Below are 22,737 nucleotides of genomic sequence, written 5' to 3'. Positions count from 1 at the left end.
GCTAAATAGGTTGTACCAGGCTTGAGTGTTTTGGCTTTGAAAATTCCTTCTCACACAGATAAGACAGATGGTAAAACCTTCCAGTTAATAGGCAATTCCTCCCCCCTCCCCCCCCTGCTGCTGGCCTGCTTGTCCTGGGTACCAGTTAAAACAGGTCTGCATTTCAAAGGGCAACTTGACAGACATCATCTGCCACCCTCCCAGGCTTCCCTGTTGCCTTTGAACTTAGCTACAGTCCTTGAAGAACCTAAGAGGAGTTTCCCAGGTACAGGAAGAACTACAACTTCATAACTTCTGAAGGGCGTAACTAACAGGATTCTGGCCAGGACATTGTTGTAAGCTATCCCTGTTATAATGTGAAATAGTTGAAGATGATTCTTGAATGAGCAATTGAGAGCCATTACCTTTGGAAAAGATGACTTTCTGATGGGAAAAAAAACAGCTAGAAGTGATTTGTTGATATGAATTGATCTTAAGTGCTTTCACTGTTGGACCCTCCATGGGGGCGAGGCTCATTATGGGGCCTGTGGTGCTGAGCACATGTAGTTCCAAATTTAGTACTACGCAGCTGAAAATAAGTCATATTTTCCTATGCCTATATACACTACCACTTCTTGTATTCCCAAATCTATCTGCAAAATATTTGCATTTCATACTTGGAAAAAAATACAGTATGTGCAAATGCAGTTAAAGGTAAAGGTTCCCTTTGACAATTTTTGTCCAGTCGTGTTCGACTCTAGGGGGCGGTGCTCATCCCCGTTTCCAAGCCATAGAGCCAGCGTTTTGTCCGAAGACAATCTTCCGTGGTCACATGGCCAGTGCGACTTAGACACGGAACGCTGTTACCTTCCCACCAAGGTGGTCCCTATTTATCTACTTGCATTTGCATGCTTTTGAACCGCTAGGTTGGCGGGAGCTGGGACAAGCGATGGGCACTCACTCCGTCGTGTGGATTCGATCTTACGACTGCTTGGTCTTCTGACCCTGCAGCACAGGCTTCTGCGGTTTAGTCCACAGCGCCACCATGTGGCAAATGCAGTTAATCTGTATCTAATTTCTTCTAGCACCATTTTAAGGTTGTTTGCTTTAAAAATTACAGATCAATATTTATTTAGAGAGACAGGGAATATGTGCCCCTCCACATATTTTTGGACATCAATTCCCACCAGGTCTCACCACTGGCTTTGCTTGCTTAAGCTGATGAGTGTGGCAGTTCAACTATTTCTAGAGGGCCTCCTGTTCCCTCCCCTTCTCCTTTGAAACCATGTAGAGTGCTCAAGACCTTGCAGCTTATTTTTTATCTTTAGTGCTAGCATCCTTTAGAGTCTTCACTCCCTATCACACTGTGGTGTCATGTAAGTTCAATATAAAGCTTCCAAAAGATGGAATAAGCTAGTGTTTATGCCTTACAGGCCACTTAAAATTGCTTCTTTGGGCAGCTGAAGATTGAAGAAAACCAAGGCTACAGTTGACCATTTTATTACCAGTCCACAGAACAGGATTGAAATTCCAGAGCCCACCCTGCCCAGAAGAAATAAAATGTGAAGTTCAGACACATAAGAAACTAGGAGTTGCCAGTCATTCAAGGATGGATGGATCCAGCTTTGAATGACTAGTGGATCCATGGACAGAACTGTGTTCTGGGACCCCACATTATCAGAGTTTTTTTCATACCATAATAGTATCATGAAGTTGGAACGGGTCTATAAGGCCATTGATTCCAACCCCGTCTCAGTGCAGAAATACAAATCAAAGGGTATCTGACAGATGGTTGCTCAATTTTTCTTTTAAATGCCTCCAGGATTGGAGCACTCACCACCTCCTAGGGGAATAGCTTCCCTTGTTGTACTGCTCTAATACCCTGTTTCCCTGAAAATAAGACCTAACCTGAAAATAAGCCATAGTAGGATTTTTCAGGATGCTTGTAATATAAGCCCTACCCCCAAAATAAGCCCTAGTTAAGTGAAACCCCATCCTCCACCATTGTGCAGCAACCAGAAGATGACATGACTGTATTTGAATAAATGTAGATTGCTCTGGATTCCTATAACATAAGCCTATTATTATGTGTATTAATTATCCTCTCCTCTAAAAGACAATATTTCTAGTATTTGAACTGTGCTATCATATCTGCCCCTAGTCTTATTTTGTCAAGTCTAAGCTTGCCCAGTTTTTTCAGTGTTTTCTTATAGGGCTTGGTTTGCAGCCCTATGTTGCTATCCTCTGAACTTGTTCCAGTTTGTCAGCATACTTCTTAAAGTGTGGTATCCAGAACTGGACACAGTACTCTAGATTAGAACTGACTAGTGCTCAATAGAGGGGAACTAGTAGTTCATGTGACTTGGGAGGCGATATTTCTGTTAATGCAACCTAAAATAGCATTGGCAGTTTTTGCAGCTACATCGCAATGTTGGCTCATGTTCAGCTTGTGATCTATAACAATTACAAGATCTTTCTCGCTTATAATACTGCTGAACCAAATACCCCCCATCTTGTAACAGTGCACTTGGTTTCTTCTCCCTAGGTGTAGAACTTTGCAGTTATCCTTGTTAAATTTCATTCTGTTGTTGTCAGCCTACTGCTCAAACCTTTTTGAACATTGTTTTTGTCTTCTATGGCAGCGGTCCCCAATGTTTGGGAAAGTCGGGCCACCCCGCCCCGCGCTGATGCACAAGTGCAAAGGAGTTGATGTGCACTCATGCAAGTGCTCGTGCGCAGGTGCGAAGCACAAGGGGTGCTCGGGAGACACTTGCGCACACTCGCAAAGGGGGCACTTGCACATGCTTGTGCAAAGGGGCTGTGCGGGGGGAGCAAGAGTACATGTGGGGTGGATGGAAGATCTGTCTCTGCAGCCTGGTCCGACCCAGGCCACACAGACTGGCACTGGGCCGCGGACCAGGGGTTGGGGACCCCTGTTCTATGGTATTAGCTATTCCACTAATCTTTTGTCATTTGCAAATGGATAACCACTCATTATACCCCCTCATCCAAGTCATGCATAAAAATGTTGAAGAACACAAAATCCAGGACTCAGCATTGTGGTGGCTCATTTGTTACCTCCTCCCAGCTTGAGAAGGAGGCACTCCCTAAGTATGATTTTGATAGGCACTTCCTGAGTATGATTTTGTAACCAATGGTGTATCCACCTGGCAGTTGTTCTGTCCATCCCACAGCCACTTAGTTTGCTAATCAGAATATCATAAGGCACTTTGTCAAAGGCTTTGCTGAAGTCAAGATATATTACATCCATTCTATAGCATTACCATCATCTACTAGGAAGGTTACCAGATAAGATTAGTCTGGCAAGATTTGTTCTGTTATTGCATTGTTTTCAAGGTTACTGCAGAATGACTGCTTTATAATCTGCTCCAGATTTTTCCCTGGGATTGATCTCAGACTGACTGGTCCTCCTTTTTAGCCTTTTTGAAGACAGGGATAACATTAGCCCCCCTCTAATAATCTAGCACTTCACCCATCCTCCATGATTTCAAGAAAATAATAGACTGTGGCTCTGAGAGTTTTTCAGCCAGTTTCTTCAGTACTCTTAGATGCAGTTCATCTGGCCCTAGAGAATTGAAGTCATTCAAAGTAATAAAGTGTTCCCTGACTATTTGTCTATCAGTCTCAAGATGCTATCCTGTCCCTTTTACTTGTACTTCACTTTTGCCAGAAGGGTCATGGACTGTCTTTTGGGAAAAGACTGAGCTAAAGTAGGAATTGAACAGTTCTGTCTTTTCTTTGTCACTTGTTATCTTTTCCCCATCTCCACTGAGTAGCTTGGTTTCTTTTCTTTGTATTTTGCTACATACATACCCGAAGAATGCTTTTTGTTACTTTTAGCATATTTTTGCTAACCTCAGCTCATTTTCAGCTTTTGCTTTCTTCGCTACTTTTCGGTACCTTTTCCTTCTGGCCTGGCCTTACGTTCACTCCCCTTACGTTTGTGCTTTTTAACTTCCAGGTCCTCTGTGAGCTTTTTGTGAAGCCACATTGGGTTTTGCTGTTTTCCACCTTTTTCCCTTGTTTTTTGATAGTTGTGCCCTCAGAATTACCTTTTTAAGAAGCTCCTATCCACCTTGGGCTCCTTTTCATGTCCCCTGCCATGGGGACCTTTCTTATTACTACCCTGAGTTTATTTTAAATTGCTTTCGTAAACCCAGTGTGCAGGTTCTATTAAAATCTGCTTTTGTTTCCTTTGAAATCAAGAGCTTAAGGAGAATATGGCCACTTCCCCCCAGAATTCCCCTTATTGCCACTTCTTCCACCAAGTCATCTTTTTTGTTTAGAATCAAGTCAAAGAGGGTGACTCCTCTAGTTTCTTTCTCCATGTTTTGTAGGAGAAAATTATCAGCCACACAAGCCAGGAATTTCTTGGAAAAAACATATTTGGCAGAATTTGCTTCCCAATAAATATCAGGGCAGTTAAAATCTCCCATTACTACTGCATCATCTCTCTTTGAAATTATTGCAATTTGTTTTTCAAAGGTATCATCTGCATCTGCTCCTTGATTGGGCAGTCAGTAGTAAACTCCAGCTACCACATTCCTTTTGTTTTTTACTCTAGTTATATCAACGCAGATGGGACAGGCAAGCTCATCCTGTATTTCTGTGCAATAATGTGTATTTTTGACATATACGGTGGCTCCACCTCCCTTTCTATCTTTTCATTATTTTGAACAATTTATATCCTTCAATAGTTGTATTCTAGTCATGGGAGTCATCCTACCAAATTTCAGTTATCCTGAACTAAGATTTCCAGTTCTTTGTTTCCATACTCCTGGCATTCATATATAGACACTGGAGATGATTTGTGGCTTGCTTTCCTTTGTGCATTTTAACTGGGCCTTATTAGAGCTGTTGACTCTGTTCCTCTTATTGTACATAGACCTTAATCTATCTTTAACTCTAAGCCTGCATCTTCTTCCACTTTCCAATTCAGTTTAGAGCCCTCCTGATTAAGGTCCTCATGCTGTGGCCAAAAAGCAAATCCCTCACTTTGCACCACCTTCATAATTCACCTGGAATATTTTCCGTTCCCTTTCTGTTCTTTTTATCTGTACTGGTAGGATAGATGGCAATCTGGGCCTCAGAGTCCTTGAATTTTTGTGCCACAGCTTCAAAGTAAGATGTGATTTCTTTGTAATTCCTCTTGGCTGTGTCCTTTGGTCCCATGAGGATGAGAAGAAAGGGATACACATCTGTGGGTTTTATGAGTGATGGCAATCCTTCTGTCCCTGTTACATTTAATCCATCTTGCAGGGAGACCTCATATCTGCTGGGTCCATGGATATACTTCAGTTTCAATCCCACACGACTACAACTACACTTCTCTTCTTCTTTTTGTAGGGTGTGGTTCAGTGATTGCTTAGCTGAGTTTCAGCTTCTCTCATGTTCTCCCATGAGGTTTCCTGTATGTCTTTTTCTGCATGCTCTCTGTCAGACTCCTCTTCAAGAATCTGAAAGTGCTTTTGCAATTCCAGTGGTGAAGAGTGTCTTGTCCTTCTTTTGCTCCTGTGACAATTTTTCCATGGCGCTTCCTCCACTATGTATGTTTGTTTTCTCCTCAGCAGTCTCCTCCTCTGCTTTGACATGCTGTTCCTCCACCTCCAGTGCCTCCTGTAGCTGCTGCTGTTGCTCCAGAGTTTTGTCTATGCTCTCTTCATTTTCTGTTATAGCCTTAAGTCTGGCCACTCACTTCTCTAGTCTATTCACTTTTTCTTTGAACAATGCTACCAGTTTGCACTTGCTATATGTGTAAGCTGCGTTGTTCTCAGACAAGAACATTGAACACATTCACCACCACTGAAGTGTCTGTTCCCTCCATAATTCCTGTTACCTTTTTACTTTGATCTGTTTGTCTATGAATGCTATTTCTTTTGTCTTGTCTGCCTTGAAGGGTGCTGGGAATGTCCATTCATATATAACTATTTATTTATTCATTTCATTTTATACTGTCCCTCTGGCCAAAGGCCACTCTGGGCAATGGACAACATACACAAACAACATAATTGAAATACAATTTGACAAAACAGAAAATCAAAATAATAACATGCAAATGAACAGTGTAGTCAAAACATAAAAATACATTTGCGAAAAAGCAATGCAAACCAGAAACCAAAAATTGATGTTTCAATTTTTTAAGGCTTCGATTCTCTTGATAGCATATATTTAATCATTTCTTACAAGTAACTCATTACAGATGGTCACAATCAACAGGTCACAGATCTGTTACTCGCAGTTAATCCTTTATTGCTGTAACTAAGACAGAACTACATTATATTACAATAGTAATTTTTACAAGAGATTACTTAGCCTTATTGTGAAGTAACACTAACTGTTTTAGTTATTTGTATAATGATAGGGGTATCATCTGTCATGGGCCAGTAAATTATAGCATTTTAGTATATTGCTTCAGAAGTAACTAAAAGTGATTATTTACATCAGTTTTGAAAAAGAAGGAATTCATCATCATTATTATAATCTTAGAAATGTAGAGCTGGAAGGGATCCTATGGATCATAGAGTCCAGCTCTGTCAGGGAGACACAGTGAGGAATCAAACTCCCAACCTCTGCTTAAACCACTGAACTATCCAGCAGAGGACTGTGGCTCTAGTTAATGATTTATTGGCACAGTTGTTGCAAATTCAGATTTCATTTGGCTCTACTGTATTCTCTCTTTGGCCATCTTTGGTCTTACTGTATCTTTAGCATGATTATGAGCTGCCTTGCCAGAGTCCTTTGGGTCTCCAAAGTGGAATAAAAATGTTTGTAAACAAAATGAGATTTTCTGAGTCACAGGGTCTTTTGCTACCATTTAATGTCAGCAACACCTGAAGAAGGAAAACATTTGGATCAACCTACCTCTGTCCTTTTACAAATGATGGAGCTGTGGAGGGGGAAGGGGCTGTGAATTTCATCTCATCTGAAAGACTGCATGTGTCAGGAGGACTTTGTGATGCAGCTTCAGCAGAGGGGTCTATGGGCTGGATGAGGTTTGAAGCCTTCTTTTCTGAGGAGATTAAATGGTACGAGCAGGACATAAAGGTGCCAGTGGTGGCCTTTATTTTTATTTCCCTGTTTATTTCCAGCTCTCTGAGATGACCATTGTAGAGGGGGATTGAAAATCTTTAATGGAGCAACAGGCAGGATCTCTTTGATTCCTTCTTAAAAGCGCAATGGAAGGAACTAGCACTCCTACACTTTTAGGCCTCCCTCTGCCCCATTTCCTGTTTCTTGGATCTGAAATTAATGGTCCGGCAGCCACAGACTGGGTGATTTAATCAATGCCCAAGGAAAGGCAAAAACAAATCTAAAGATGGGAGAGTATACTCTCTTTTTCCACTGCTTGCAACAGAGGCTCTTCCTTCGTTTTTCTTTCTCTTTCAGCACTCCTGATTTTGACACATGGATGTCAGATTTGGTTTGTTTCTGTCGATGTGTTTGAAAACAGACATCCTTTATGCTGATCAAATTGTCCAATGCTTTCAGGACCTAGAGGGCTGACCCTATATATATATAGGGTCAGCTCTCAGATGGCTCTTTGTGGGTATGGATGTGAAAGAGACTCACCCATATTTTATTCCTGCCAAGCCCAGTGATTGCATGTAGCTTCACCTCCTATGGTTTCCGAAATGGCAGTAGGCCCCTTTGTCCCAAAAGACAGCCATGCTGCTTCTGCTTAAAAGCTTAAGTGAGAAAGACCCTGTTGCTAAAAAAAATATCTAAAAAACCCAGCACATCTCAGGTACCAAGTGGCTTCCAAAGAGAAGAAGGGAAGTGATGACAGTGAATAGTTTTCATGTGTATTTTGACTTTCCTGCACGGAAACCGTGATGTGATTCTCTGACACGTAACAATTCCTTGCAAAATTGCACAGCACCCCAACATGTTTGCTTAGAAGTATTTTTGGCTCTGGCTAGTTGCTGTGCGTCATAGCCCCTTCCCTATGGCAACACTGTAAACAGTGAGCACCACCTCCTATAACTAAAGATCTGATCTCACCAATGTGTTAGACAGCATACATCTGGCAAAAATAGTCTGCATCTTTAATCTCTAAAATGAGAAGGTAGATGGGCTCTGTTTGTAGCAGAAGGCCTTAGAAGGATTAAGTTATCCCTAATGGTTACTGTTTCTTAAAGGAAATATTAAGTGTTCATAGTTTTCTGTATTTTTCTTTGCAACACAGTTTTTGAAAAAAGTCACTCACTGCACGTTTGCATGTTTATTTAGAAGTCCTGTTCAGTGGGGCTTACTCTTAAGTATATCTGTATAAAAATGCTACCTTAAAGGCATCACAACCCTGATGAGGCTGCTTCATTCCAGTTTCTCTCACACAAATGGTTCCACGTCTCTGCTATGAGTTGGTCTCAATGGACTGCTGTGTTTTGTATTACTCTAAACATTTATAAGCCACATTTGGGGTTGTGGCCACCAGTATTGCTAGAATTCAGGGTGTTGCCAGAAACCTTACAGAATTTATTTTTCAGGTTGGCAGACAAATCTCATACTTAATGGCACGGAGGGAGGAAAAACTTATATTTTTGTGATGTATTTCTGTGCATTTACCTTTAGCCATCTCTAGCTGATAGCAGGGTCCAGTGCAAAGTTGTTTGTATATGATATGTTGTGTTTGTACAGTGAAGGTGCAGCAAAAGGCCAGGAGTGACGGGAAGGAACTGGAGAGAAAGAAGATAGATGATGCATTGGAGGAAGGCAGGGAGGCGAGGGCCACCATCACAGCCCATGACTCTGAGACGTAGGTTTTGGCCCTGAAATCCCAGGGAATAAATGGCCGGCTACCTGGCTGCTCTAGTGCCCACGCAGAGCAATTAATAACAATGGGATGGCAAAAAAGACAATACTGACACAGTATGTGTTGATGTTAACCTTTCTTGACCGTGCCCACTCAAGCTAACAAGCAGCAATATGCCCATAAAAAGACAATACAGTGGTGCCTCACATAGCGAGGTTAATCCGTTCCGGATTAAACTTCGCTATAGCGAAACATCGCTGAACGGATAAAAAAAACACATTGGAACGCATTAAACATCATTTAATGCGTTCCAAATGGGCCGAAAACTCACCGTTCAGCGATGCTTCCTATGGCCGGCAGCCATTTTCGCGCCCTCGTTAAGCGAGGGGAGGGCGCAAAAACGCTGCGCGCGGCCATTTCGGGGCTTCCGGCGGCCATTTTGTCTGCCTAACAGCTGATCGTCGGGGCTTCGTTTTGCGAAGATCGGTAAGCGAAATGCTTGCCGATCTTCGCAAAGCGAGTTTCGCCCTATCTAAACAACGTTGAGCGATCGCATTAGCGATCCCAAAAAAGGGATCGCTATGCAATTTCATCGTTGTACGGTGCGCTCGTTAAGCGAGGCACCACTGTAATATAATATTGTACATTCTGTAACGTATTATACTGGCAATATGCTTTTAAAATTTAAAAATGTCCTGAAGGGCAATAATATAAAAAACATAATTCAGCCAGCATATGATCAAAGTCAAGGCAGTAAAAAGAAAAATAAACCAGCAATGTATCCAAAAATCATATTGATTCAAAAGCATAGCTGTACACAAATGGCCTTATGGAATTCTACGCAGTGAAACTTTGGGGGCGGTTTCACCAAATTCTCCAAGGAAAAGTAGAAATTCTGCAACATTTTGAGAAGTAAAACTCGCTGTTAGCAGTGCTTATAGCCGGCTTTGTTTTCCCCTAAGGATTTTTGCTTTTTGCACTCTCTTGTCCTGTTGCAGCAGCAGTAACAGCCTGGTATCATTCTAGGGTAGAGTTTCCTAAACGTGGCGCCTCAGATGTGGTAACTAGGATGTGTAGTCCAAATCTTTCTTTGCCCTCTTAGGGGGAGGAGAGAGAAAACATCTTGCCTTTGTTCTCAAGGCGTAAAGAGAAAGCCATGGCCATTGCTTCTCCACCTTATGTAGCAAGAACTACAGTAGGATTCTGGATATCTTAATCCAGGGGTTCCCAAAGTGAATCCAAAGAAATCGCCCTCAAAATCCTCCCTGATGGAAAACTAAATCTCAGAACATAGTAGATTGTTGGAAACTAAATGGGAAAAGGGTATCTGGGGGGGGGAGAGAAAAAATGAAGGGAGGGTGGCCAGGGGAGTCAATAGTAGTTATTTATCTTTTTCATCCTCCTCTTGGCCAACTGCATTTTTTTAAATTTTTTAATTTTTTTAACATAAGGGGTGACAGAAAGGAAAAAGGGAATTGGAATTAATGAGGAGGAGGGGAGACAATAACATACTAACTGCCTTTGAAGTCCCTGTTAACATCCTCCTCCTCCTGTTTCCCCTTTCCCCTTTTCTTTCTCTTTCCTTGGAAGATGTTCACCAGAACATTCCTGTCCTGTTCTATTCCTTCCTTCTTTCTTTTATTCCATTGGAGGATGTTCGCCAGGAAAAGTTTTTAGCAGGTATGAGATCTTTTTTTTTCCCCTTTTTTTAATTTGATGCCCATTGAATTAGTCATTTGAAGCGCTGAAGCAAGGCGGCTTTATTCAGAGGGCAGAGTGTGGCATTGGCCCAGGGCCCACAGTCTGTAGGGACCCATATGAAGAGGGGGATTTTTAAAATTTTGTATTTTATTTTTGGGCCTTTGGGATGGTGCTGTGCAGCCTGCACTGCTCACTGAGCCTTTGAAGTCTTATGTGCACTGAGGTCTCATGAATTTCTTTTAATTGTTATGTTGTTTGTTTGTTTACCTAAGCATTGTTCACTTACGGTATTTACTGCTACCAAGATTACCTTAGCAAGTCAGTTTTATTTATGTTATATTACATTGTTCTTGTTGTGTGACCTATTTAGATAGGAGCTAAGGGAGAGGGAGAGAGAAGGAAGGGGGGCTCCCACTGTTATATTTTTTGCCCAGGGCCCATTGGAGCCTTGAATTGGCCCTACACTGAAGCAGTGATCTGAAGACAAATACAGTGGTGCCTTGCATTATGATGTTAATTCGTTCCAGCAAAATCGCTGTAGAACAAAAACATCGTAAAGCTAAATTAAAAAGCCCGTAGAAATGCATTAAAACCTGTTTAATGCGTTCCTATGGGCTTGAAACTCACAGTCCATCGAAGATCCTCCATAGTGTGGCCATTTTCGCTGCCCATGCAGCGAGGAATCCATCCCAGAAAACAGTGGGGGCCATTTTGTTTACCCAGTGGCCATTTTGAAACCGCTGATCAGCTGTTTTAAAATCGTTGTTTTGCGAGAATCGGTTCCCGAAGCAGGGAACCGATCATCGCAAAGTGAAAAAACCCCATTCAGACCATCATTTTGCAATCACAATTGTGATCGCAAAAAGATCATCATAATGCGGTTTCGTCGTTAAACACCACTGTATTCAGTTTTCTTTCTTAAAGTATTTTTTTAAATGTCCCTTCAGCCCAGTGGTTGGCAGAATAAAATTTAAAAAGAAAAGAAAAGGAAGGGAAAATCTTTTTATGTCAATTTAAAATGTACAATTGCTTATGAATGTTCACCCTCACACTGTGGTGGGTCTGCAGGTATTTTTCAAAAGAACTCTAGGACACTATTGGGGGGGGAATGCTTACCTTAATCCACCACTGTCACCACATCCAGCTGTTTGTCCCTTGAATTATGGCTCCGTTTAAATTCCACACTAAGATTCTTCACCACATTTTCTGTTTCAGAAGAAATATTTGTAGTTTGCAGTTCTCCTTTTCTCTCCCCTTGTGAGAAAGTGTAGTTTTAAGCAAATGCGGAAATATTTTGAAACGTTTAAAATTGTTCCTGCAATTGTGAAGGGGACAGCTGAGACTTGCCAGTAAAGTAACTGCCTTGTGTTCAGCAAGACTATTCAAGTTCCTCTAATTTAGTAGTTGCTCTTTCTGGGATTTTGAGATTGTGGTATAGTGAATAGTGTGATGGACTAGGAATCAGGAGACTTGTGGGGACGTGGCACTGGTAAAGGCATTCCTTAAAGATCTTATTTTTTGGTTAATATTTTTATTTTTTATTTTAAACATACACATTAAACATAAATATACACATAAACATACACATTTAAACATAAGCATACACATAAAATACATAAAACAAAATACAAATCGACCTTACTTGGGACCTCTAGCAATAATCCTCTTCTTCCTCTATCCCCCTCCTTCTTCCTTTATTGTCCTCTTCTCCAGAACTGCATTGATTCTTGATTTGGAGCTTTCCCTTTTCCTCTTGTTAGCACATATTCCAGAAATCTGCCCCATATTTCATAAAAATAATTCTTTTTCATCTCTCCTTTCTTAACCTTTAAGTTATAAGTTAACTTATAATTTATAGCAATGTTCCATATTTCATTATACCATTCTTCCATTCAAAATTCAGACTTTAATTTCCAAATCCTAGCTATTATTAATCTAGCTGCTGTTAATAAATTGGTAATCAGTTCTTTAGTCATCTTATCATATTCCACATTCTCAAATATTGATAACAGAGCTATCTCAGGATTAAATTCTGTATCTTTTTTACATATGTCATTTAGTTCTTTAAAGATTAGTTTCCAAAATCTTTGTACTTTTTCACATTCTCACCACATATGAAAGTATGTACCAATTTCCTTCTCACATTTCCAAAAGACATTCAGATAACTAGTGTTAATTTTATTCATTTTTGTCAGTGTTAAATACAATTTTAAACCCAATTAGATTTTTTTTTCCCTGTTATTCTCACTCACATAAATCGGAAAATCCTCATTTCCCACATTCTTCATCATTTATTATTTTTCCTAAGTCTTGTTCCCACAATCCTTCTTTCTCAGTCCCTTCTTCTTCTGGATCAAGCAGGAATCTATGAATTTTACTCACTGCACCCTTTACTGAATCAGTCATCTGAATATCTTCATATGATAATAGAAATTGTTCATACTTCGTATATTCTATACCTTTATTATACTTCTTTACCCATTCATTAGTCCATCTTTCTAACTGCATATAACTCAACCATGATATATTCTTATTTTGAAGGATTTGTTTCATTTGATCTTTCGATCTCATTTTATATAACCAGTCTTTTAATCTAATCACTTTTAAAAAAAATTCTGCATAAACTTTCATATTGACAGGAAAATTCTCTATTTCAGTCACCAATCTTAATGGAGAGTTAAACAGACATAAATTATTTCTATACTTATTCCAAACGTTTAACATAGTCTTTAAAAATGGGTTATTAATTTCGCTTATTTTATATTTCTTAATTATACCAAATAGATATTTTTTGATATCTACCTGTAATTCTGATGATTCCATTTTCCACCAAATTAACCTTTCTGGGTTATATGTAATTTCCCCAATAAACCTTAACTAATTAGCCATATAATGATTTTTTAAAAAAATATTTGGTATGCCTATACAGTACCTCCTTTTGTTGTTCTTGTTTTATACCAATAGTTTTTATTTATTGTGTTTCTCTTCCCCTCATTACAATATTTATTAATCATTCCTTGCCAAAATTTAAAATCATATTCTGTTAACTGTATTGGTAACATTCTAAACAAAAAATTAATTTTTGGTAGAATCTTCATTTTTATCAGTGCGATCCTTCCAAACCAAGAAAGTTTTAAGTTAGTATTCCTGTAGTTTCTTTTTAATATCTCCTTTTAATTTATTATAATTATGTTCCTTTATTTTTTAGTATCTTTTACTAAATCTATACCTAAATATTTAACCGATTTACATATCTTAAAATAATATTTACCAACAAACTTTTCATGTTCTACTTTATTATGATTAAACAACATTATTTCAGATTTTTGCCAATTTGCACGTAATCCAGTTATTTCTCCAAATTTTTCTAAATGAATTTTAATTCTATCTATACTTTCTAATGGATGTTTCACTGTCAATAGGGAATCATCAGCAAATAAAAATTAATCTTAAATATCTCATTTTGAATGCCCTTTCAGGGCCACTGTAAGTTGGTTCCAATGTCACATAACAAACACACACACATTTTGGAAATCCTTCTTGCTCTCTGTTTTGGTAGCCTGCAAAGGTTTTTGTTCTCTGGGGTGAGGGTGACATGGAATTTGTAGATCTCCATAGGGCAGGTGGGGAACCTCTGCTGGCTGAGATCAAAAGTTCATCAAAAAGTTAATCAAAAGTTCCTCTCTCATGTAGTAATGCTTTGTTTCATATAACATAGGTAGAGGTTCCCTTTGACATTTAGTCCAGTCGTGTCGGACTCTAGGGGGTGGTGCTCATCCCCGTCTCCAAGCCACAGAGCCAGCATTTGTCCGAAGACAGTTTCCGTGGTCACGTGGCCAGCATGACTAGAAACGAAACGCCATTACCTTCCCACTGTGGTGGTACCTATTGATCTACTCGCATTTTTACATACATTCAAACTGCTAGGTTGGTCAGGAGCTGGGACAAACAACGGGAGCTCACTCCGTCCCGTGGATTTGATCTTTCGACGGCTGCTCTTCTGACCTTGCAACACAGAGGTTTAACCCGCAGCGCCACCACATATATGCCCTCAAGCATATAACATGCTTAACATGCTTGAGGGCATATCTGCAATGGCAGAATAGCTCACTATTTGGATCGCCTTTGGAGCTATTGAGTTTATGGCATCGACTCATGTTCTGTCTTAGAGTGACCCATCTTACCCCCTTTCAAAGCCGTCCCACTCCTTTTTGGCACAGTGCTAACCATCCCAAAATTCAGAGGCTGAGTCTCCAAGTTCACTTAGTGGTTGGTTTCATGTTTGCTTTTAGGCTTGTGGGAAGCAATTACACCTGGTTAAGCCTGATGCAAGAAAAATCTGTGGTGGTTTTAGCCCACAAACCCTTGTGGCAGATCTAAATGTATTTAGTTTGGGAAACACCTGAAAATGTTTTGGAAAAGATAGGATTTGTGAATGATGGACAAATTGGTTGTTGTGGGTTTTTTGGGCTTCTTGGCCGTGTTCTGAAAGTGGTTCTTCCTAACGTTTTGCCAGTCTCTGTGGCCGGCATCTTCAGAGATGAAGATGCTGGCCACAGAGACTGGCGAAACGTTAGGAAGAACCACTTTCAGAACACGGCCAAGAAGCCCGAAAAAGCCACAACAACCATTAGATCCCGGCCGTGAAAGCCTTCGCGAATACATCGATGGACAAATTAATGCAGAACTTGACAAAAGGGCAAGAAAAAAAGGACATAATCTTACAGTGCTTCTGATCCTTAAAAACCTGTGTAACAAAGGAGTAGCCATTGTTATTGTGTGCAATTTGTATCTGCATGAAAGAGTTATATGCTTTATTCATCTGTATTGTTTATGCCCCCAGATCTTGTTTTCAGTTGTGGAAACTGCAAAATAATAATAATAATAAAAAAATAAAAAAAACCCCACAAAAAACAAAAACCCTGTTTTCTTGGGGAGTGAGAAAACTATTTTTGTGATTCTGCATCCTTATGTGTCAAGAGAAGCCAAACAGAGATGGATGTCCCCAGTGCACATGTATTCAAAACACACACACACACACACACACACACACACACACACACACACACACACACACACACACACACAGAGAGAGAGAGAGAGAGAGAGAGAGAGAGAGAGAGAGAGAGAGAGAGAGAGACTTGATTCTGGAGGGGAAGTCGGTTCAGCTTCGAACTGGCCCGTAGCAATTGGCAATTGGCTGGGACTAAGAATCTGAGCCTTAGCTGAAATGAAATATAATAGCCTCTCAACAGTAACTCATTCTATGTAATGGGCTTCCTGGTACTCTTAATTGGTGCTAATTAGCAAACTTGCTGTCAGGCTTGTCAAGACGAAAATAAATAATCCACAGATACCAATGCCTCCTCTTGACCACAGGAATTCTGACATAAGTAGACTGCCAGATACTTGAAAGAGGGTGTTCATGCTATGCCAGAAAAATTTCCCTTTACTGAACTGGGATTATAATGTAGCTAGCAATAATTTGAAAAGACTGTACATGAATTCTCCTCAGACAGTTAACAGTTTGCTTTTACTTTTCTTCACCCTTTTTTTGCGAGAAGATTCAGTTTGTACACACAAACAAACACATACACACAGGAAGGAAAGTAGCCAAGTAAAGGTGGAAATGGAGCTGTTTCAAGCCTCTAGGCTCCACTCTGCAGGGCAAAACGATCTCGGGACACACACCTATTATTATAAGGGCCACAAAAATTGGGAATGGGGGTGGGGAGCCAAATAAATTCTATTGAAAATAACAAAAGCAAATTCAGCTTGGAAACGGCTGCCATGTGATGGCATGCCAGAAAGTGGATCATTGACGAAGTTCTTGAGTGAGTCAATCTACCTCCTTGAGAACATGTCAAAAGTATTTTACAGTATTTAGAAGAGATTTACTGTGTTCTGCCTTTCACCTACTGTATGATCTCAGGATGGTGTACAAGAATTAAAACAATAATACTTTAAAAATTCATTAAAAAACATGCTTTTCTAAAGATGCCCTTGCCTTGCAGAAAAAATATATTGCGAGTGTGTCTTTTTCTATCTCAAACAGGTTGTCTTGACTAAGGATGGGATTTTTGGAACTAACAAACTCACAGTCCCATAATTTGCTGGGTTCCACCCAGCCAGCCAGGTTATGGGAGTGGGAGTTCATTAATTCTGCAAATTCCATCTCTAGTCTTGACCCTTGCATGACAGCCTTTTTATGATTCTCAAACAGCTTTTAGCGTTCTCTTCTCCAGCATGAGAGCAAGACTCCATAGCCAGGATGCTGTGTAGAGTCAACCTGTTTGTGCAGTGACTATAACATGACTGTTTTGATTTTTTGGCCCCTGCACCAAGTAGTCATTCGGGACTCCTTGCTTTGTTCAAGGAGGAGCTGGGTAGTAGTGACAACAATCTCCAATTACTGCACCCCTACACTGGAAGGGAATTGTGTTCCGCCAACATCCAATATGATCCTGGCCTATGGGCTCCCCCGACCCCATCACAGTTTTTGTATTCCATTCCTTTAGTATCTTTCTCTTTTCTGAAACTAACACAGATATACAGCAGGTGCAAAGTGGCAGCTTTTTGCTCACAATAGCGCCAAAAATCCATTGAGTGCTTCCACTTTTGGAAAGTGCATGCAAGGAGGTCCGAGTTACTTTTGTTGAAAGTTCTGTCCTGTTGTACAAACAGAAATTCCACAAATGCACAAATCCATTCTGATTTCAGTTTTTAAAGCCCCATCCCCTCACGATGAGAATTTTGTTTTGTTCTGCAGTTTCCTTTTAGTGTGTGAAAAATGAGTAGAGGATTTATATCCTTTGTTTGTGTGTTGCAAGAATGAATGCAGGAATGATATCCTTGGTTTGTTTTCACTTTGGGTGTGGATGGTTGTAAGCAGTTTCCTCCTGCCTCTTAGCGTTTTTCTGATTTGACTGTGAAAACACAAAGACCTTCAAATCATATTTGGGTGGTAATGTAGACTGAAGTGTTATAAATGAAGTAAAGAGGACTTCTGATTCCAGGGATAAAAGGAAAGAGAAGTACATTTTTCCATATACAGTATATTTTTTGTGACTTACGCAGATTTCTCATCCACTTCCCACCCCACATACACCAATCAAAATATAAAAATGTTGCTTATTTTGAATGAGATTTTAAAATGTATTAGTCATATGGGTCATGAATAATTCTCTCTGCAGAATCCCCCTCACTGTACTTTTTGTTTTTTATCTTTATGTTCAAAGGATCTTCTATAGGCTCAAAAGACTTGACAAAAGCAGCACATTAGAAGTGAGGTTTGAAAACATTTCACAAGAATGTCCTGACAGGGTGAGGTCATAAATCCAGGTTGAGAAAAAGCTTGTTATTTTAATTTGGGATTGAGTTGTTTGGTAAGCAAGGAAGATGTTAAACATTAAGTGTCTTTAATGCTGGAGCTGCAGATTAGGGAGATATTTGCATCATACTCCTGTAGTTTGCCATTTTGAAATCTCACCAAGATCCCTGGCAACAAATAAGAAACTGGTTTGTAAACTGGTTTTGGATGCAGGTCTTAAACACCCAGAATTCTGCCTTTATGAGCTATAGTGTATGGTTGCACAAAGTGCAGCCCTCCAGATGTCATTAGACTCCTTTTGCCATAGGCACTAGCCAGCATAGTTTGCTGTAAAGAATGCTAGGAGTTGCAGTCCAGCCACATCTGGAAGGCTGTGCTTTGTCCACCACTGTGTAGTTCTTCGGATTTTCCCTCTATCCCCACGTTCCCTTCTGCGGTCACTGCTACCCAAACTGGTGTTCTCCCTATGGCCTGCTTATACCTATTGACCCCTCCTGATCACAGCCATAAGGGCAAACTAGGTACAGTGATGCCTCGCTTAGCGATTGCCTCGTTTAATGATGTATTCGCTTAGCGATGAGGTTTTAGGAGCAATCTTGCGCTCCGTTTAACGATGTTTCCAATGGGGGAATTTTGCATAGCGATGTTCGGGACCATGCCTCGCATAGCGATGACAGTTTGGGTCCCCCTGTTTTGCTTAGCGATGTCCGTTTTTGCTTTTTAAAAGTGTCTTAAAATGTTCAAAAACTGTTTAAAATGCTTGGAATCGTTAGTGCACCTTGTAAAAGGTTTGCAAACCTAATTTGGCTTTGTTCTGAGTCTTCGTTAATTTTTGGTGAATTTTTCCCCCATTGGAATGCATTGAACTACAGGTTTGACAGCTGTCAATGCATTCCAATGGGGGGAAAATTCACCAAAAATTAACTAAAACTCAGAACAAAGCCAAATTAAGTTTGCAAACCTTTTACAAGGTGCACTAACGATTCCAAGCATTTTAAACAGTTTTTGAACATTTTAAGACACTTTAAAAATAGCAAAAACGGACCTGTCAAAACCATTGAAATGCATGGCGATGTTTCCTATGGCGATTTTCGCTTAAGGACGGTAATCCGTTCCCATTGGAACGGATTATCCGGTTTTCAATGCATTCCTATGGAAAATGGTGTTTCGTTTAGCGATGTTTTCCCATAGCAATGTCTTTTTTGGAACCAATTAACATTGCTAAGTGAGGCACCACTGTATATTGATACTGGCTGTTGCTACCAGTATGTGATAAATGTCTGCCTAGGAAGCAACATGCTGCAGTTAGTTCCTTGCTAACTCTGTCTGCTGCTTCCAGATCGACAGCAGCTTCAGTAGGAAACTTTCAGTGTTACAACCCACTCCCTCCTCTGCTTGCTGTTAACTAACATTCAGAAAAAAAGTCCTCTGCAGTGACATGCTTAGTTGTCACTTCCAGTTTGGCACACAGAAATGGCTGCTTGTCTGATCCGTACTCTGCAGCGGTTGTCTTCTGTCATTTTGGATGGAGCCCTTCTGCCCCACTGAGCAGGTACAGTACTTCCATATCAGCCTCCCTGACTTTGAAACCTGTGTCGATAGCCATGCCATCTGTGGCACTATCATAAGCAATTCAGTTCATAACTGCAGGAGTTGGGAGATGGAACTTATTTGTACTTGGTGAGAATGGACAAGAATTTCTTGGTGCCCTCAGTAGAGTTCGTGCATTGGTGAGAATGATCTTTTGTGCAAAATGGTCAATTTTTGCAAAAGACTGTGCAATACACATAAAGAGCGTTTCTTATGACTCTGCAACTTCCTCTCTGCTTGGTGTATGTGCATATTCTGTGTCTCAAAGGGAAACACACCAGAGAAGTTCTGTGCAAATAAGAGGGACAATTCAGGTGGGGAGACACACTTTGTCTCGCCTTCAGTTGGGGGAATGAAATCCAAAATTTAAAATTCCTCCTTGAGGTGTCTTGTTCATTTGAGACATCTTCATTCAAGTGACAGCTCTTAAGAGGCTTTTAATATCTTGTTTGCCAGTTGGCTTTTAAATAACCACTCCTTGTATTATTCCCTGCGGTTTTAACAAGTTTTTACGGCAGTTTCTCTGTCTCTTTTATTTGTCTGTGGCACTCATTGTTTAGCACAAAAATAAATGAACAAAATAGGCACAAACTCACATCACGTACAACGCGTACACTCTGGGAATCTGAAAAATATAGAAACAAACACAGGATAAGACTTGAGGATTCACAGATCTTGCTTTACCTACAGTTGTAGATGGTCCTCTATTAAAAGAATGGTCAGAGGTTAGACATCTGTGTGAAGATATCCTCTGATGGACTGACTGAACTGCAGAAGTACCTCAGTTTACAAATGCCTCAGTTAACATAATTTTCGGTTTATAAACAGAAATCCATTGAAAATAATGTCTTGGTTTACATTTTTTTGTTTGTTTGTTTTGGTTTACAAAGAAAGTTTCCCCAGGATGCATTGTGCCTTGAGGTTTATAGCACAATCCGCATTCTGGTTTACAGTTTTTTTGCTTTACATAATAACCCGTAGAATGCATTAATTTCGTAAACTGAGGTACTGTACTACTGTACATCCATTTAAAGTACAATCGGGAGAGCTGCACCTTCAAGCAGCCTGTCTACAATTTACAGCTGGGCAGTAGGCACAATTAACATGGTATCTTCTATCCACCCCAAAAGTTAAACTGCAGTACTTGAAAATCTCTAGGAATTAAACATCATATTTCAAAAGGTCACACAAATATCTCCATCATTCATCCTAGTTTTTCAAAACTGGAAGTCACATTTCAAGGCATTTTTGGTGTTCTGTGCAGCCTCCAGGAAGTTATCGGGAAATATAGTTGTTTTTTAGTCCATCCAGAGTTGCCCACCCCTGGCCTAGATAGACAAACCTGCCAGTTACTCCCTCGTATTTTATTCTCTTTTTTTTGGACCTGAGTTTAAAAATTCTTGCAAAGTTTGATAAAGTTATAAATTGTGGTAAATTTAATTTTAAAGAAACTGAACTGAAAATGTCACCCATTCCTACCCTGTTTCCCTGAAAATAAGACCTAACCTGAAAATAAGTCCTAGTAGGATTTTTCAGGATGCTTGTAATATAAGCCCTACCCCCAAAATAAGCCCTAGTTAAGTGAAACCCCGCACTCCACCCTTGTACAGCAACCAGAAGATGAAATGACTGTATTTGAATAAATGTAGATTGAAAGAAATAAAACATCCCCTGAAAATAAGCCCTAAGGGTTTTTTTTTTTTAGCAAATATTAATATAAGAACCTGTCTTATTTTCGGGGAAACAGGGTAGTTTTAAAATGGGAAATAACTCACAAGGACTGCAAAACTTGCAAGTATTAGCATATGTTTGCAAATTATGTCTCTTGCTTTTTCCAGCAAGAATAGATATTAGCGATAACTTGTGATTAGAGAAGGAATATGCTTAACTAATCAAAGCATTTGAGTATCACACAAGGAGCTTCTCTCACCTCTGGGAGTATGCAGATCAGCTTGCTTTGTTTGGTGATTGGTCTTCAAAACTTAAGCTTGGGACCCCTTCAAAGTCTGATTTCATCAGTCCGAAAGACTGCCTCAGTTGACTCTCTCCAGCACTGAGGTGCTTTCAGCTATAATTACAGACTATCAGTACATCTATACCCGCTCTTAAATATCTGCCCCAAAGATGGGATTAGTTAGAAAGTAATGACGTGATTTCCATTATTTGGCTGGTGCTCTAACCTTGCAATACTAACTGCATTCTGTTTCAAGGGAGGCATTTTGATTTTATATCGTTGAAGAACTGGGTTTTAGGTGGCAAATAATGTCATCTGAAACCAAGCAAAATGGATAGCGCAATGCTATCCCATGCGAGCCTCAGCTGCCTGTCCTAAAATAACTATTTTCAAGTGAGGCAATAAAATCTCTGTGAAAGCAAGTACCTGGCTAGGCCCTGCAAAATGAATGTCAGTCTGCTTCATTTTATAGAGGGACCTGCCTACCATTATCTTGGTGTCACCTTGTATGTATTTGTCAGTGCATCTGTTTGTCTCCAGCTACTTACAAGTCATCCCTGTGACACCACAAGCCACAGTTAAATGGACTGCAGCAGGAGGTCTTGTGATTGGTTGTACTGCAGGGTTATGAAACGTGTCTGAACAATAAGTCCTAAAATAATAAATCACAAACTGATTTCAGTTTAATTTAATTTAACTAGTTTAGCTTCGTTCCAATATAATAAATCACATGCATGGTATGCATTTTGATCAAAGCTTGGAAAAGTTACTTTGGAGCGGTGGTTCCAAAGGTAGCATTCCCGCCTCCCGCCCCCAGCCATCATTGGCATTTCCATCTTGATTTTGGGAATTGTAGTCTAACACAGTGGTCCCCAACCTTGGGCCTCCGGATGTTCTTGGACTACAACTCCTAGAAGCCTTCACCAGCACCTCTGCTGGCCAGGATTTCTGGGAGATGAAGTCCAAGAACATCTGGAGGCCCAAAGTTGGGGACCATTGGTCTAACAGGATAATTTTACCAAGGTTTTTTAAAATTCAAGATTTATGTTGCTTTAGCCATGGATGAATAAGTCAAGCATACAAGAGGTAAAAAGAAAATGCCCTCAAATGAAGAACTAGAAACAAACTACAGAAATTTTAAAAGGGGAGAAGAGAGCCAAGGATATAAGAGCATGAATGCCAGTTTCTTTAGGTGGGGGAAGTCACAGTGTCCAAAAAACAGTGCAGGCGTAATCTTCAATGAAAGATGATCAGATATCAAGGTAGGTCTTCCTGTGTAGTCGGCTTCCATATGTCATGTGTTCAAGAGATATGATCCTCATCTATTGATTAATGGAGAGTGGACATTTCCAGTGTTGTAGTATCAATTCTTCAGCCACCATAAGGACATGGAGAATCCATTTCCTTTGA

General features: G+C 40.1%; 1 protein-coding gene across 10 annotated transcripts in view; it reads left to right on the top strand.

Annotated features, from left to right (window-relative positions):
- Positions 1–22,737, top strand: part of PKNOX2 (PBX/knotted 1 homeobox 2) — a 529,964-nt gene that overhangs the window by 82,009 nt on the left and 425,218 nt on the right. The gene's annotated exons all lie outside the window — the stretch shown is intronic.

This window comes from Pogona vitticeps, chromosome 8 (assembly GCF_051106095.1).
Source record: "Pogona vitticeps strain Pit_001003342236 chromosome 8, PviZW2.1, whole genome shotgun sequence".
NCBI classification, from domain to species: domain Eukaryota; kingdom Metazoa; phylum Chordata; class Lepidosauria; order Squamata; family Agamidae; genus Pogona; species Pogona vitticeps.
This window is presented reverse-complemented; position numbering and strand designations above follow the sequence as displayed.